This window comes from Suncus etruscus, chromosome 1 (assembly GCF_024139225.1).
Source record: "Suncus etruscus isolate mSunEtr1 chromosome 1, mSunEtr1.pri.cur, whole genome shotgun sequence".
Taxonomy (NCBI): Eukaryota; Metazoa; Chordata; class Mammalia; order Eulipotyphla; family Soricidae; genus Suncus; species Suncus etruscus.
The window spans coordinates 45,257,746-45,273,906 of record NC_064848.1 but is presented as its reverse complement, the minus strand read 5'-3'; the positions used below and the strand labels follow the sequence as shown (position 1 = coordinate 45,273,906).

At 33.3% G+C, this 16,161-nt stretch overlaps 1 protein-coding gene and 1 non-coding gene across 2 annotated transcripts in view; both read right to left on the bottom strand.

Annotated features, from left to right (window-relative positions):
* Positions 1-16,161, bottom strand: part of ADAMTSL1 (ADAMTS like 1) — a 503,362-nt gene that overhangs the window by 432,623 nt on the left and 54,578 nt on the right.
* LOC126025100 (U6 spliceosomal RNA) lies at positions 4,090-4,196 on the bottom strand. Its single transcript, XR_007501151.1, has one exon. It is a non-coding gene; the product is annotated as a U6 spliceosomal RNA (small nuclear RNA).

Below are 16,161 nucleotides of genomic sequence, written 5' to 3'. Positions count from 1 at the left end.
TATTTGAAGAAAGACATCATTCATACAACTTTGCAATTTTTGTTTTATTTAACAAAATTGGTGTTATTTTCTTCATACCAATTAATAAATTTAAAGTCATCATTTTTAGAGTTACATTTTATGCCATCAAAATGATGTAGCATTACTTACATAATCACTATTCCATTACTTGTCAAATTTTTGATATGCAATTTGGGGTTGATAAACTATAGTGTGATAAACCATGACCATGTATATGCTTTATCCAACTTTCTAACTATGGACTTTAGGATAGATAAATTTCTAGGAAGAAATAACTAGACTACAGGGAATTAACTTTTATAAGCTTTTTGATAAATACTGCCAAATTACATTCCATAAAGGTTGTACCATTTTATACTCCCACCAGTAACACATGGGAGTTTCCATTTTACTCAACTCTTGTGAACAAAAACAATCAATTTTTGATTAAACATGCAATGATGACTTAAAATGAGAACAGCAGTACTCTGGACTTTTCAAAATATGTCACACATTTTAAGACGAGTAAAAATTTTACATAAAAGTTTGAGAGATCGATTATATGATAGTGTTTTTAGAATTTAAATACATTTATGTTTGTTATATATATTAATTTGATAAATCTAAATCTCCTCAACCTCCTGACATACCTGAAATTATAACTAGACCCTTTTTAAAGACCATAAGTGAGATTAAATAATTTATCAGAGTGACAGATTCCTAAATAGTAGAATTGGGATTAAACTAGTTTATATGATCTTAGGGTTTACACTAAAAAAATTAGCATCTTACTGCTTTTTAATAAATTTAACTAAAAATGTCTTAGGGTCATTTTAAATGTCTATTTAAATTCCTATTTTAAATTAGAAATGCAATTTTGGTACTATAAAGAATAACATAAATGACTTGGTGTCTGATATTGGAAAAATCACTCATGATTTTAATTAAATATAATCAATGTTGTACAATATTTGTGCTAGATCTTGATAATGTTATAAAGATGTTGTCTAAAATATACAATGATACCAAGATTATCTTAAAGAGACAGAAAAGTCCTAGTGCTGGAGAAATAGTACAGTGGGTAAGGCATTTGCCTTGAATGTAGCTGACCTGGCTTCGATTCCCTGATCCCATATGGTCCCTTCAGTACCATCAGGAGTGATTCTCGAGTGCAGAGCCAGGAGTAACCCCTGAACACCACCAGGTATGGCCCCCAAACAAACAAAACAAAAATAAAAATAAAAAAGAGATAGAATTGTCCCAAGTCTATAGATATGACTGTAATTCAAACCATTATATGAATAGGCATTAAGATAAAATGTAGCAAAGTGAAAGGGGGCTAATGAGGCATAAAAATCATAAAATAAGAAAAATGACAGAGATATAATTGTCAATGTTTTATCTCCAGTCCCAAAATATTATGAATAAAAGGCCACTGAAGTTAAAGTACTCCATTATCCACTGGCAAGATTGTAGTGTTCATGCTAAAGATACCCTATGCTAACTGAACTATGGTCCAAGAATAGTATGGCCACTCCAAGAATACCTCTATGTGATGATGCCATGTAGATTAAACAACTTGCCAAATGTGATTTGTTTCCTTGTCACTACTGAGATACAGAAAGTGTTAATCATACTAAGAGGTGGAGACTACTAGTGGTATAGGTGTTTTGTGGTCCAAAATTATTTCTAGAGTACAGACACAGGAGTAATCTCTGAGTTCTTCTGGGGATAATCCCCCAAACCAAAATATTCAAACAAACAAACAAACAAACAAAAAACCCTTGTAAACACACCCCCTTGGATAATAAGGATTTATGCATTTAAACCAAAATATTGATTTAAATTATTAGTAAAACAATGTAAAATAAAAAGGAAAGAAAAAAGATGCCAAAAATTTCAAAATATTAACTTTTTAACTTTTTGTTATTACTTTTTTGTTTTGAAGCCACACATGGTGGTTCTCAGATCTTACTACTGGCTCTGTACTCAGAAATCATCCCTAGTGGTGTTCAGGGAACCATATGTGATACCAGGGATCAAACCCAGGTTGATTGCATTCAAGGCACCCATTTTTCTATTTCTCTGGCCCTTCATTACTTTTTTTTCAGTAAAAATTTGTCTAATTTAATGCACTAAAATAGGACATTAAATGGTTAATGCTTCAAGTTATAAAGGTCCTCATTGAAAGACATTATCAAATGTTAGGTAATAATATTGATATATTATTATACTATATAAGCAAAGACTGGAAATGATTAGAATATTTGTCAATTTTTTTGTTCGTTGCAGGTGAGGGGCACAATCTGCTGTGCTCAGGTCATTCTTCTGGCTCTTTGTTCTGGGATAACACTTGGTGATGCAAGTGGTCTGGAGGAGAACCATATGCTGTATCTGGGATTGAAGTGAGGTTGCCTGCATACAAGAAAAGAACCTTAACCTTTGTACTCTGGCTCCAAAGATTAGGAGATTTTAAGGGAGAAAAAAAAGTTAATCAGGGACTGGAATGCAGGTTTTCTGAGCACAGAACATATATACTTTTTAGAAAGGAACAATAGGTGTTAAATTTGGATAAAATCCTAGCACTAGGCTAAATCTGGGAAGCTGACATGGGCTTCAAGTTAACTTCACCTCTTTCTCATTGTACCCATGGATCTACTTCTTAATTCTGGTGAATGAACTTCTTGCAAGTGCAAGTTACCTAGCTACTCATCATGCAATTAAAACATCTCCAAGAGAACCCACTTGCTCAGTAAGATATAATGTGAAAGAACCTCAGTGCTGAAAAAGTTACACTTTGAAAACTCAAATTCATTAAATGTGAACACAAATTTGTCTTAAGTAATGAAGTGATTATATTGCCATGAGGATTTTATTCTGGCCAAGTGTGAATTTTTTTCATCCGAGGTTTTTATTTGGGCACAAAAGTCTCATCTGAGAATTAAGCAGTAAAAAATATTTTCTTCTTTTCTCTCTTTAAAAAATTGTTAATATAAAACAGATGAAGGGTTTCCTTCATATTTAAACAAAATAAAATTTACTCTTGCAATGAAAATAAACTTTGGAATTTTCATCTCAAAATGATTTTGGGGAGGAACTATAGACTATAGATAAGAGACAGTTTAAGTAAATACATCCTTTTTAGGCAAACAAAATGTTAAGGACTATGTGTAAATAATTTTGTATTATTTGTATTTGATTTAAGTGTGAGAAAATAAAATATAAATACTAAAATTATTCAAAACTGAATTCATACATAGAACTCCATTTTCTTCAACCTTTTACTCATAGTCACTTAATATTTTTTACTTTGTTTTTGAGCATTACTCCATAGTGCTCAGGGCTTGCTCCTGACTCTGCATTCAGGAATCATTGTTGGCAGGGTACAGGGGACCATATGTAATGCTGAGTGGGATATGTTCAATGCAAGTAATAATAATGCATGTTACACTATATCTTCATATTTTAACTTAATCACTTATCTCAAAAATGAAAATAGCTGCAACCATAAGACCATAAGCTGTTAACAGTGAACTATTAAGACTTTAATTCACTTCTCATGACTTGAGGCATGCTTTATTGGTCTCCAATTAACACATAACAAACTATCCAAACTATTCCAATTCTTAAAATGCTGATGTTATCATAGTTTCAATTGTCATAAATTAACAAACATCAAAGAGATGAATTTTCCTGGAAAGTTAAAAAAACTTTCCAGTTTTTAGCAATTTGTTGTTCCTTCTCTTGAATAATTTAAATTTTAAAGAAGTTCTTGAGAAGTTGACCATACTATGTGTATTTTATACACAAATAGAAATTTAAAGAAGTACTCTGAAATTTATAGTTCCTTAAACCAATAATAAATATTGAATATAAAATAAATGTATAAATAAAAGAGGGGAAGGCAGAGTTAGCAGACCTATCATCAGGAATCAAAACCTGGCAAAACACATCAATTTTTAACCTTAAAAATTCTTTTCACCTTTTATCTAAATCAATCATACTTATCCTTGGTTTCAGACATGATTTCAAAAAAAATCTGATACCCAGATATGTAAAACTTTGAGACATATATTTTAAACTTTTTTTTTTAATATGGAATGCTTCACGAATTTGCATATCATCCTTGCGCAGGGGCCATGCTAATCTTCTCTGTATCGTTCCAATTTTAGTATATGTGCTGCCGAAGCGAGCACTATTTTAAACTTTAATAGATTATTTTAAACTGATTTTTCTTTTTGTAGCTTTTGTGGTAGTGATGAGGTTTGAACAATTAGGGAACTCAGGCTCACAAATAGCAGTGGCACTGGGTTCTTCTTTAGCCTAGGTAAGATGTGGAACTAAAGGCATCTTTGCTGCAAGTAGGCACTATGACACTGCTTGATCACCAGGCTCCCTGGTTTTGACAGATCCTATAGTCAACTATATTTATAAAAGTTTCATAAGACTCTGATATTGCTTTTAAAAAATATAGTTAACCATAGATAACAATTTTTTGAAAAATATCTTTTTCAAATATGGACCATTGAGCAAATATTTTTAAGATATAATCTTTTATATTTATTCTTTAAAACTTGTATTATTTATGATATATCTTCCTCTTTTATTAATTCTTCAAGGATTTTTTAATTTTTTATTTTTTATCTAAACACCATGGTTACAAGGTTGTTCATACAACAGTTGGTTTTTTGTCCACAGATAAAGTTATTCATGATTGAGTTACAATCAAACTGTACAATAACTTTCACTGATGGGCAATTTTCAAAACAGGGGACAGTCCACCTGCTTCTCTCATTTTTCTTTCTTTCTCTCTCATTTTCTCTCTCCTTTTTTCAGCCATCTGAACAATTTACAAGAAAACAAGACTCTACAAGAAAAAAAAAAAACTTTCCCATTCAGTCCTGAAGCACCACAGTGTCTTAGAGTTTTAAAGAAGTTCTAGAATGATCATGGTTTAGATAAGATAAACATATCTAGGTCCACAACAAAGATTTAATGTAGAACTGGAACAATGTTTTCCATCTTTTCTTTAGATGACCATTTCAGGATTTCCAGGAGATCTGTACCAGACATCACCAGGAAGCAGTGAAAAAACATTAATGCTTATATTCAGAGTATAAAGAAACTAAGAAAAATCCCTGTGGAAAACTGAAACGTGATTAAAAGAATTGAGAATTGAGGGGGCTAAAGGTTAGAAATGTCTTTGGTATAAAGGCAGAGGAATCTTGACACTCATGTTTTGTAGATGTGGAGTAGCAGTACTGCAAGCACAGAAAAATAATATCCATACTATAGCAGTTAAATCAAAGCAAATTTGGTTAAAAAATGGTTCTGGAGTATAGTATAGCAAGTAGGGCACTTGTTTTGCACAAGGCATAACAAGGTTCTACCCCCAGCAGCCCACATGGTCTCCCTAGCCTGCCATGAGTGATCTGTAAGTGTATAGGCAGGAGTAAGCCTTGAATACCACAGTGTAGCACAAGATAAAATTAAGTACACTAATGGCAGGTAGTTTGCCACAAATAATAGAGTACAGAGAGAGTAGAGAAGTATCTAGTATGAAAGGGACATACTTGGCACCCCATCTATTAACAGTAATACAAAACACAGTGTCAATAAAGAAGAGAGAGAGAAAAAGAGAGAGAGAAAGAGATGTAAAATGCTTGATCCAGGAGCAGGTGGAGGAGGGCGGGTCAGAGGAAAGAGAGAGAGCATCAGGGAGGGTGAGAGGGAAACTGTTGACATTGGTGGCAGAAAATGTGCACTGCGGAAGGTTGTTATACATTGTATGACTATAACTCAGTTATGAAAAACTATCTGTGAAAAAAACTGTATTATGTATAACTTTGTAACCATAGTATTTACATAAAGAAATTAAAGAGTTAAAAAATAGTTGCATGTACCCTACTGAGTACTTTATTAAATTCAAATAAATATAAAGTATCTTTTATAAGAAATAGACAACTGTATATTTATTCTAGATAATGACTTTAAGAATCCCTTCTTCTTACCCCACTCTATGCAATTTGCTCCGAGAAAAACATCAATTCATACGAAATTTAGTAACAATATTCCCCATTATAAAATATATTTAATCTGGTAACACTCCCATGAAATTCTGACAGTAAACATAAATAATAGTGTTTCAGGTATTCCTCATAGCTTAGCTTCAGGGTAATCCTCTTCCCCCCACCCTTCACCTCCTTTGAGGTTAATGCATCTCTAATACAAAACTGTCCTGGAAATACCCTGGAAACAAGACAACAGAGTCCTTGGTACTAGAAAACTTTGAATGCAAACAATGAAAGAGTATTTCTTCCCTTAAACATTGACTTGAAAGGTCCCTGAATCCCACACAGGAGGCCTATTCCTCTTTCACTGACTCTTCTGCATGCAATGCCTCATGTGGCTCAAACAGATTAGTGCTCAGGGAGAAATTTATTTTATTTTCCGGGTAGAGAGATATACAAGCCAAACTATTATGACAACTTGATAAATGTAGCTTTTGAAAATGCTTTTTGCTGTAATAATACAACAAACAACAAGAAGGCATGCTGCCAGGCATCATCCATCAATAGGTAGTTGCCTAGGAACAGAAAAGCCCTGGTGTCTCACTTGCTCTTCACAATTTGCCATAGGCCTGAGCATTATCAAGAGTCACAACGAGTCACCATTAGAACTTATTTTCAACTAAATTTAAAACAGAATATGGGTAACAGAGACCCAGAGTCAAAAACAGTTCCATAAATTGAGGCCTTACCTTTAAATTGCTTATTTGGACTAGGAAATGTATTTTACAACCTTAGTTAGTTTCATAATTTAAAATTCTGCACTATCTCTCATTAAAAGAACATTCTGAATACTGTGCCAGCCTGGAGACATTGATTAATGTATCCAGACAGTTACTAAAACTTAAAATGTGGAGACCAACTTTAATATAAGTGGAAATGATGTAGATTTGGTATAAAAGCTCTACAAAGACACATCTGCTGATGTCTGATTATTTCTAGCAACAGGAAACTAGAGAAAGCTTCCCTATCCCTAACAGATTCTTGAACAGTGGTTCAGAGGTTGAAAACTATTGAATTAGCATTTAAACCCACATGAGAATGAGACAGACTGAATTTTGGACCTTGTCCTATGAATTTCAAATTGGTTTATTTGCTATTATGAGTGTTTGGTGTGTTCCAAATTACAACTAAGAATATCATTGCCAAGAGTTTTTTTTTTTTACAAACAAGTATGATTTTATATATCCTTGCTTGTTCTTCAAAGATAGACAGGTTACTATATAGCATCAAGTTCTCACAAACATGAACTGGGGTTAGGAAAGTGAGGCATGTGCTCTTGTAATTAAAAAGAAAAAGCAAGAACAATGACACTATAAACCAGAATGATTATGCACGACTTCTAATAGGCAAGAGACTGTCCTACTATATGGTTTAGTAGACAATCTAATAAGGCAGTAAATAATCTGAAAATAAAAATTTAGTACTGTGCATGATTTTCTTTCTTTTTCCTTTTTCAAGAGGGATTGGGTGGAGTGAACTCAGAAAAGACTTTTGGTGGCCTTGGGGGACCTTATGGGATGCCAGGGGATAAAACCAGGGTCAGCCATGTGCAAGGCAAGCACCCCTACCTGCTGTATTATCACTCAAAATCTGTGCACGGTTGTCTAGTCAGGAAAACTTTGTCTATCCTTTTCGATCTGTAGCAAATTTGAAGCAAAAAATACATTCGTTAATCACCCAATCAGGAAAAATTCTAATGCATTGTGAAAGATAAAAAATGGGACTTTTATAACTTTTATCAAAGTGATTAGTTGGTAAATGTATACACAGGTCTGAGGAGATAAAAAGTTGACTCAAACAATAAAGGCATTAGGGACACTGATCACCATTCATCTTTTCCTTTAAAAACATGAAAATAAGTGCTGGAGACATAATACACTGGGTGGGATACTTGCTTTGCATACAGCTGACCCAGGTTCAATCCCCAGCATCTTCTATGGTCCTCTGAGCCTCACCAGCAGTGTTTAGCCACAAGTGTGGCCTTAGAATAGAACCAAAAAAACCCTGTAACTTATTCCCCTTTCTAAATAACCATGAGGTTCCAGGAATAGCCATTAAACAAATACATATATCCATGTTTGTATTCATATTTGGCAGAGTCCGTTGATGGGAAATCATAAACACATAAAAAAAACTGCATATAAGTGGACCAAAATTGTTACATAAACCAAAGTTGTCTAATGATAAATACATAGTAATTAATAGCATGATCTGGACACAGAAGATTAACTGCTGATGAAAGGGATGTACCTTTGTATATTTTCTAAATGTTTTTTTCTGTTTCTAAGTTCAGGGGACACTTCAGGAGGGTCTGGGGGACCATATGGGGTGCTGAGGACCAAATCCAGGTGAGTTACAGGTAAAGCAAGCACTTTCCTAGACCAAGCAATTGTATTATTGCTCTATGTCCAAGGGAATTGACTTTTGAAGCTAATGTCTTAGGTGAGCTGTTCTATCTGGCCCTATGACACCCAAGTTTGTGATGAGAGAAAGGAGATTTTAAGAAACAGCCCTCTACTCAAGCTTTTCAAAGAACTAAACAGGCTCCTGATCTTAATATTCATTTTAGTTAAATTCACAGACGTTTGAGAGGACACCTCCATTTAAGTATAGAAGAAATAAGAAAAACTAGGTAAACTATATGTTAATAGCTATGATAGATGTGAGACCATTGTATAAATCCCCATAAATCAAACACTTTAAAAGTGTTATGAACACATGCTTTGTAAATATAGTGTAATATCATTAGTGAGCATTGATGTAATTAACTTTATTTTATTTAAGTTTAGTTTTTTTATACAATCTTTATTTAAGCACCATAATTATAAGCATGATTGTAGTTGGGTTTAAGTCATAAACAGAGCGCCCCCCTTCACCAGTGCAACATTAAGTTTAGTTTTTGTGAGTCTAGAATTAATACACAGGGTTTCACATAATCAGAGATATGTTACTCTACCATTGAGTCATATCCCCAGTTCTGGTATATACTTTAAACAACATTTAGACTTTTGAGAGTTGAACATTGATAACAAGGAATATTATAGCTATAGGGAATATTATAGCTACAGCTCTTGTTAAAAGAGGCATAGAGAAAACAAAAGAGTCATCATTTTTTCTTTTTTGTTGTTGTTTTTTCTTAGGGGGGGGGACATTACTGGGTGTTTCTCAGATTTTTCTCCTGGCTCTGTGCTCAGGGATCACTCCTGGAAGACTTGAGGGACCATATGGTGTGTCACAGATCAAAGTTGGATCAGCCGGCATACAAGGTAAGTGCTCTATGCTTTCTAATATTACTCTGGAGCAGTAGCCAACATTTTCAAGAAACAGAACACAACCTTCTAGTCACCCATTTATCTTTTAGAAAAAAAATTATTTATTTTCTTCTTTAGCCTTTTAAAAGTAATTTTTGGTGGTGAGGGTAGGGATTTGGGCCACACTTGACTATGTTTCAGGCTTACTTATGTGCTCAGGGATCATTCTTGGCAGTACTTGAGAGATCATACATGGTTTTAGAGATTTGAAATAGTGTCAGCCACATGTAAGTCAAATATCTTACCACCTGTACTATCTTCTTGGACCCTAAAACAGAATTTATTAAGAAATTAAGAAAGAAAACAGGGGCCGGTGAGGTGGCGCTAGAGGTAAGGTGTCTGCCTTGCAAGCGCTAGCCAAGGAAGGACCGCGGTTCAATCCCCGGCGTCCCACATGGTCCCCCCAAGCCAGGGGCAATTTCTGAGCACTTAGCCAGGAGTAACCCCAGAGTATCAAATGGGTGTGTCCCAAAAATCAAAACAAACAAACAAAAAAACAAAGAAATTAAGGAAGAAAACAAAGAGTATGGGAAATGTTATGAAGATAATCTGGGGTTATGAAGAATAGTTTCTGTTTGTTTTGTTTTGGGGCCATACTCAGAAATGCTCAGAATTTATTCCTGGCTCTTTCACTGGAATTATTTTTGGCAGTGCTCTGGAAACTATCTGGGATGCTAGGAATCGAACCCAGGTTTGCAATTTGAAGTGGAATAGAAAGAAAAAGAACCTTACCTATTGTATTATCTCTCCAGTTCTAGAGGTATAAAGAACCATTAGCCAATTTGCTCCAGTTTTTAAACCCTGAACCTTGATTAAAATCTTTTCATTAAAAGCCAAAGATGAAAATTTAAATAAAATATAATAGCTACGAAAGGAAAGAAACTTTGGCTCCTTTTTAAGGACATGTTTATTTTCACATATTTACTCTAGTTGTATTTGTCATTGCAATGCATTTGCTCCCTGAGAGATGGCTAGTTTGGGAGCCAGGGGGATTGCTGCCTTTGGCTTGAGATCCACAAGCAGGAAGGACATGCACTCTATAATACATACACACATGCCATAAGGTTTGCAAATGATCTGACATTTGCTCAGTAGCCAAAAGAAGGAAAGAATGAGAATGAAAACAAATGTGTTTTAGCAACATCCAGTCCAACTTTTCCATATTCCCCATGAGAAAAAAATGTATATTATGAAACTCCAAGACTCTGACAACCTCACCCGATACAACCCTAGAGCTGGGAATTTATGAATTATTTTGGCTGGAGACAAAAGTTCTCTAATCCACCCATCTCACCCAGATGTCTGTTGCAAAATGGGGGCCTGGAGAATCACCATTTTACTTTAAAATAATTCAGATTAAAAGCAGTTATTGCTTCTCCTCCTATATAAAAGGAAAATGGGTTTTGACTATGCATGCAAGAGAAAGATTCTCTTGGTCACACACTCAGTTCATAACTGAAGGAAACCTGAGAAATTTATTTAATATATATCTTTATTGAACATCTCATCTGTTCCAGTCAGTGCCTACTTGACAACAGAGAGAGAGATGACTTAACTAAATACCAGATAAACTAAACACCCAGTCCAATATCATAGTAGAAGATAGTGATGCCAATATCTATTTTAAAAAAAAGAATAGAAGAAATAATTCACAAAACGGGATTAGGTTTCTCTTAGAGGCAAAGAAACACTATTTTAAGAGTCAGGATCCCTCATATGAACCTTCCTTTTTAGAAAATGTTCTTTATATGTCTGTCTGTCTCTCTCTCTGGCTTACATCTGATGATGCCTAATGCTGCTTGGGAGAAATATAGGACTAAACTGAGGTCATGTAGGGATCAGCTGCGCAACTGCATTGGGTTGGCATATGTAGTTATGAGCTTTGTTTGATCACACAGAAATATGAAGTTTGTTCTGTCCATTTCCAGGCAGAGCTTTATTCCCTTATTTGATTATTTAGAACTCTCTTCTCCCTCTTTTTAGTTGTTTTTTAAATTTAATAATCGAACTTTCAAATCTTTCTTTTTTTCTCCCTCTATCTCTGTTTCTCTATTCTTCCCCTGCTGTTCCCTATATCCCTTTTAGTGATGGAAAATAAGCAAAAAGTTGCCCTGTTTCTATTGTACAAATGGCATTTAACTAGAATAAGAGAATTCACATAGTATTAGAAATTGTTTCCTTTTTTATTTCTCCCCCAACTTCACTCCACCCTAACTCAAATGCTTTTAGGGGAAAATGAATAAATGTAGGTGCTTAATTGAAAGTTAAAAGTTCAACTCCACTCTCTTGATAAGAAAGTGATTTTGTCAGGCAAGTCTCACTCTTGTCACTGGTCACTCACTAACTACATAGATGTTTAAAAGGTAGTATTTGTGAGTTTATTCATAGAATGGAAAGTAATTTCAGAAATCCTTTAGTCTATTTACAAGTTTGGGCAAGTCTGATCATGACTAACTTAATAAATAAAAATTCACAGAGGCATTCTCTTGGGTCACAGTGGAGAAGGTACAAACATCGCTTGTTTAAAGTCCTGACATGCTCATGTCTACAGTTTTCTTCTCACACTGAAAATGGACTACTGAGGGCCAGAGCAATAGCACACTGGTAAGTCATTTACATTACGTGTAGACAAACAAGGATAGACCTGGGTTTGATTCCAGATATCCCATATGGTCCACTGAGCTGGCCTGGAGAGATTTCTGAGTGCAGAGCCAGGAGTAACTCCAGAGTACTGCTGGCTGTGGTCAGAAATTTGGAAAATAAAATAAAATTGGGTTACTGAAAAAAATTATGTAAGAAATTAAAATAAGAAGAAACTGTTTCAATAGAAAAATCCTTTTTGTCTTCATTATACTATTCTCTAAATTCTCAAAGTGATGGAGGAAATCCAGCCCCATAATTTCACTACTATCCCTTGTAATCAAGCAATCATTTTAAGTGATGGATAGTTGTGAAAATAGTATGCAGAACTATAAAAATGACTGATAATGAGGATTCACCCTTACCATTCTAGTAATTAAATTTTAGAGAGGAAAAGATTCTTGTATTTTAAGTTTTTTTCTAAAAGGTTCTAAAGTAAAACTATAATTGAGAAAACTGCTATGATCGATTGCCTACTTGGAAAACTAGAAACTGTTGGTCCTTAAAACATCTTTATAATAAGTACAAATTAGATATCATCAATCAAAACATCAATCTAGTAAATTACCAATAATAAGTTATCTCTGGGATTTATTCCTTATTATTCTTAATTATCATAATTATATGCAATAGATAATAAATGTTTAATAGCTATACATTGAGGAGCTTTTTATCTTGGAAGTTATATAAAGGACTAACTGTCCTTTATTATCATTTGTGTTTTTGAGATACATGCTGTTTTGTCTCATTTGTCATTTCTAATTTTTTTCAGTCCCTTTCCTTTAGTATAGCTAAGCATGTGTTAATTTATATAAAAATTAACGCAATTTTTTCCTATTACTTTTGTATTTGATATTTTCCTGCTTAAATCTTTATTACTTCCTTCCCTCTGCTAGCTATAGGCTTAATTCTTTTTCTAGCTTAGATAAATAATACATAAGAAGATTGAAGCAGTTTCCAAAACCTTATAACAAAGTAAAGCCGGAGACCAGATGACTTCATAGGTGAATGAAAGAAAATTGATACCAACACTTTTTAAACTCCTATAAAAATACAAGACTAGTTCTACTCTAATACTAAGTTCAAAGATACCACAAAAAAGAGAAGAAAATCAGAAGCCAATATATACATATATGTACATATATAAATACATACATATATATAATGTTATTAGCTTATGTTAAAGCTTTAAAATTATTTATATTATATTATATGAAATTCAGTCTACATATAGTAATTTAACTTATTGTAATGTTTCACACTGTATGTCAAATTGCATGCATTGAATATGTAATATATGTTAAATCAATAAAGATATCAAATGAAGATTGAGAAGAAAGCATTAGAATGGTTTAATTAAAATGGTGTTTTCAATAGAAGAATCAGAGAGATTAGATCATTTTACCTTAACACAAGTATTTTGAGATAAAAAATTAAAATAATCTTTCCATATTTGGACACAAAACTTATTTGAGGGGCTGGAGCAATGGCATGCAGCCATAGGGCATTTGCCTTGCATGCAGCTGACCAGGACAGACCAAGGTTTGATCCCTGGCATCCCATATGGTTCCCCCCAAGCCAGGAGCGATTTCTGAGAACCATAGTCAGGAATAACTTCTGAGCATCACCTGGTGTGGCCCAAAATAAAAAAATTCTTTGGATCTCATCCTTTATGAAACAAAATTTTACTATTCCTATGTTCTCTCATAGTATGATTATTTTTATCTCTTGTTAATACAATTATTGTATTAATCCCAAAGTTTAATTACAATTAATTAAGGTTAAAATTGCTTTTATAATGTAAGAAAATATTTTCCATAAGACCTTGATTTTTGACACACAACTTAATACAATGCTTATAAACTAATATGCCTATTTACTCATTTATATACAATATTGTACAATATTATAAATATTTTATGCACTCAGAAATCATATTGGCAAGCTAAATTTATGGTTGAAGACAGAGTCAAAGACATATATATATGTATATATATACACATAACACACACATATATACACATATATATTCATATATATGGTTAAGTGAACTAGGTTAAAGACGGGAAGTTTCCATTAAGTATCACATAGCAGGCCAATCCGAGAAACAAGTTTGCTAAAAATATTACTTCAGGGTATTTAATAAAATGAGTGAAGAAATGAAGAAAGAAAGTTTCTCAGGACTCTTAGTACATTATTTACCTTGAAATAAACTAAAGTGGCATCATTAAAGTACAAGTAGGTGGTCTCTATTCTGATAAAATCTATAAAGCAGATGCTATGTATCACTTGGTAATACAGATTAGCAACCATGCCATTTTTATTATTATCAGATTTACTAAACAAAACATAAAACTTAAATTATACTAAATGTTATAAAATTTTTATAAAATTCCTTTATTACTTAAGCTGAAGTTATAGGTAAAGGCAATTATTAATCCTCTAAATCAGAAATTGAGATAATTGTGAGATTTAGAGAAAGGACATGGAAGAATAAGGAAAGTGATGCCTGATTCAAGGCATTTTCATTCAGGGTCAAGTACTGCTACATTATAATTAAATATTTTACAAGTAACACTTGTAGATATTTTCAAATTGCTTTTCCTTCCAATTTTTTTATAATATCTAATAATTTCTAGACTTTTTTTCTACTCATAATATTAACAAGCTTCCTTGTAAATTTCCAATTCATGATTACTCCCACAAGTCGAAGAGTTGTTTTTTTCTCCATAAACTCTGGATACAGAGTATTCCCAACACTATGTTTTATTTTTGTTTGTTTCAAAAAGTGTTTTAACAAAGAAAAAAGAAAAGGAAAAATGTTTTATCATAATTTAGGTAACATAGGTACAAAACTATCAAAATACTCAATGTCCCCCTTAACACTCTTTTTACTCCCTGCATCATAATTAGTTTTATACTAGAAGGTATGGTAATAAGAAAAATAGGAGGAGAGAAGAAAGAAATACTAGATGATCTCGTTCATCTGTGTTATAGAGAGACAAAACAAGGGAAATGACAAAGTTAATTTATGACAATTCCTTGGTATTGGATTACAGAAGTCAAATTACCAAGACCTGGGGAAATTGGTGTGGGGGAAATAAAGAGACAAACTAGAATTGACTCAGGGACACTGATGTAGCAGGTTGCAATGACTTTGTATATCAATATCATAAATGTTAATCCTATTATAAAAATCACCTGAACTATAATTTAAAATAATTATAAAATTTAAATATGTCCCTTATAATTCTATAATATTTATAATAGAATAATTATGAGGTAGGAGATTTAAAGAAAACATATTTCAACTTCATATACTTGTCAACTGGCATTTCTACTGCATACCAATTCACAGACCAGACCTGCAATTATAACCAAAGCAGTAGACCCAGGGTTTTTAAACTTTCTATACCTGTAAATAGGCACTGTTTCACTGCTATTGGTTGGTGTCTTCTAGTTTAAAAAAATAGTAGATTGTTCAATAAAGCCCAAATCTTCCCTTATGCTGCATCACATACTTTTCCATGTAACAATTTTTGCTTCACGCTTATACTACAGAATTGGTCAGGTCATTTCCTTTGAATGTTGAACATTTTCCAAGCATGACAGGTCTATTTATCTGGGTGGTAGTATATATGTTGGTCTCTCTCTTCAAAAGGAATTCTCAGTTTTGAGGGGGGCCACACCTAACTTTGCTCAGGACTCACTCCTGAATCTGCAGTCAAGAATCACTCCTAGTGGGCTCGGGACCCATGTGGGGTGCCAGACTTTGAACCTGGGACAGCTTCCTGCCGTACTATTTTTGTGATTCAATAGAGATTGTATTATGAGGTTAAGTTACTTTTATCATAAAAACTGTATTTATCTTAGATAAACACTACATAAATTGATTCAGAGATTTGTTAATAGTCATATTCTTTCTTGATTTGGAAATGACATCTGCTTAGAGCCCTTTTTCTTTCTTTAAAACTCTAAGATAAAAAATACAGATTTTCACCTCAATTTTAGCTTCCCATTCTGTCGACTAGTATGCATTTTTTATCATTTGAAATAAAAATACAAACATATATTTATATGTTTAGGGCCAAAGAGATTATTAGTGAATAAAGCATTTGCCTTGCATGCAGGTGATATAA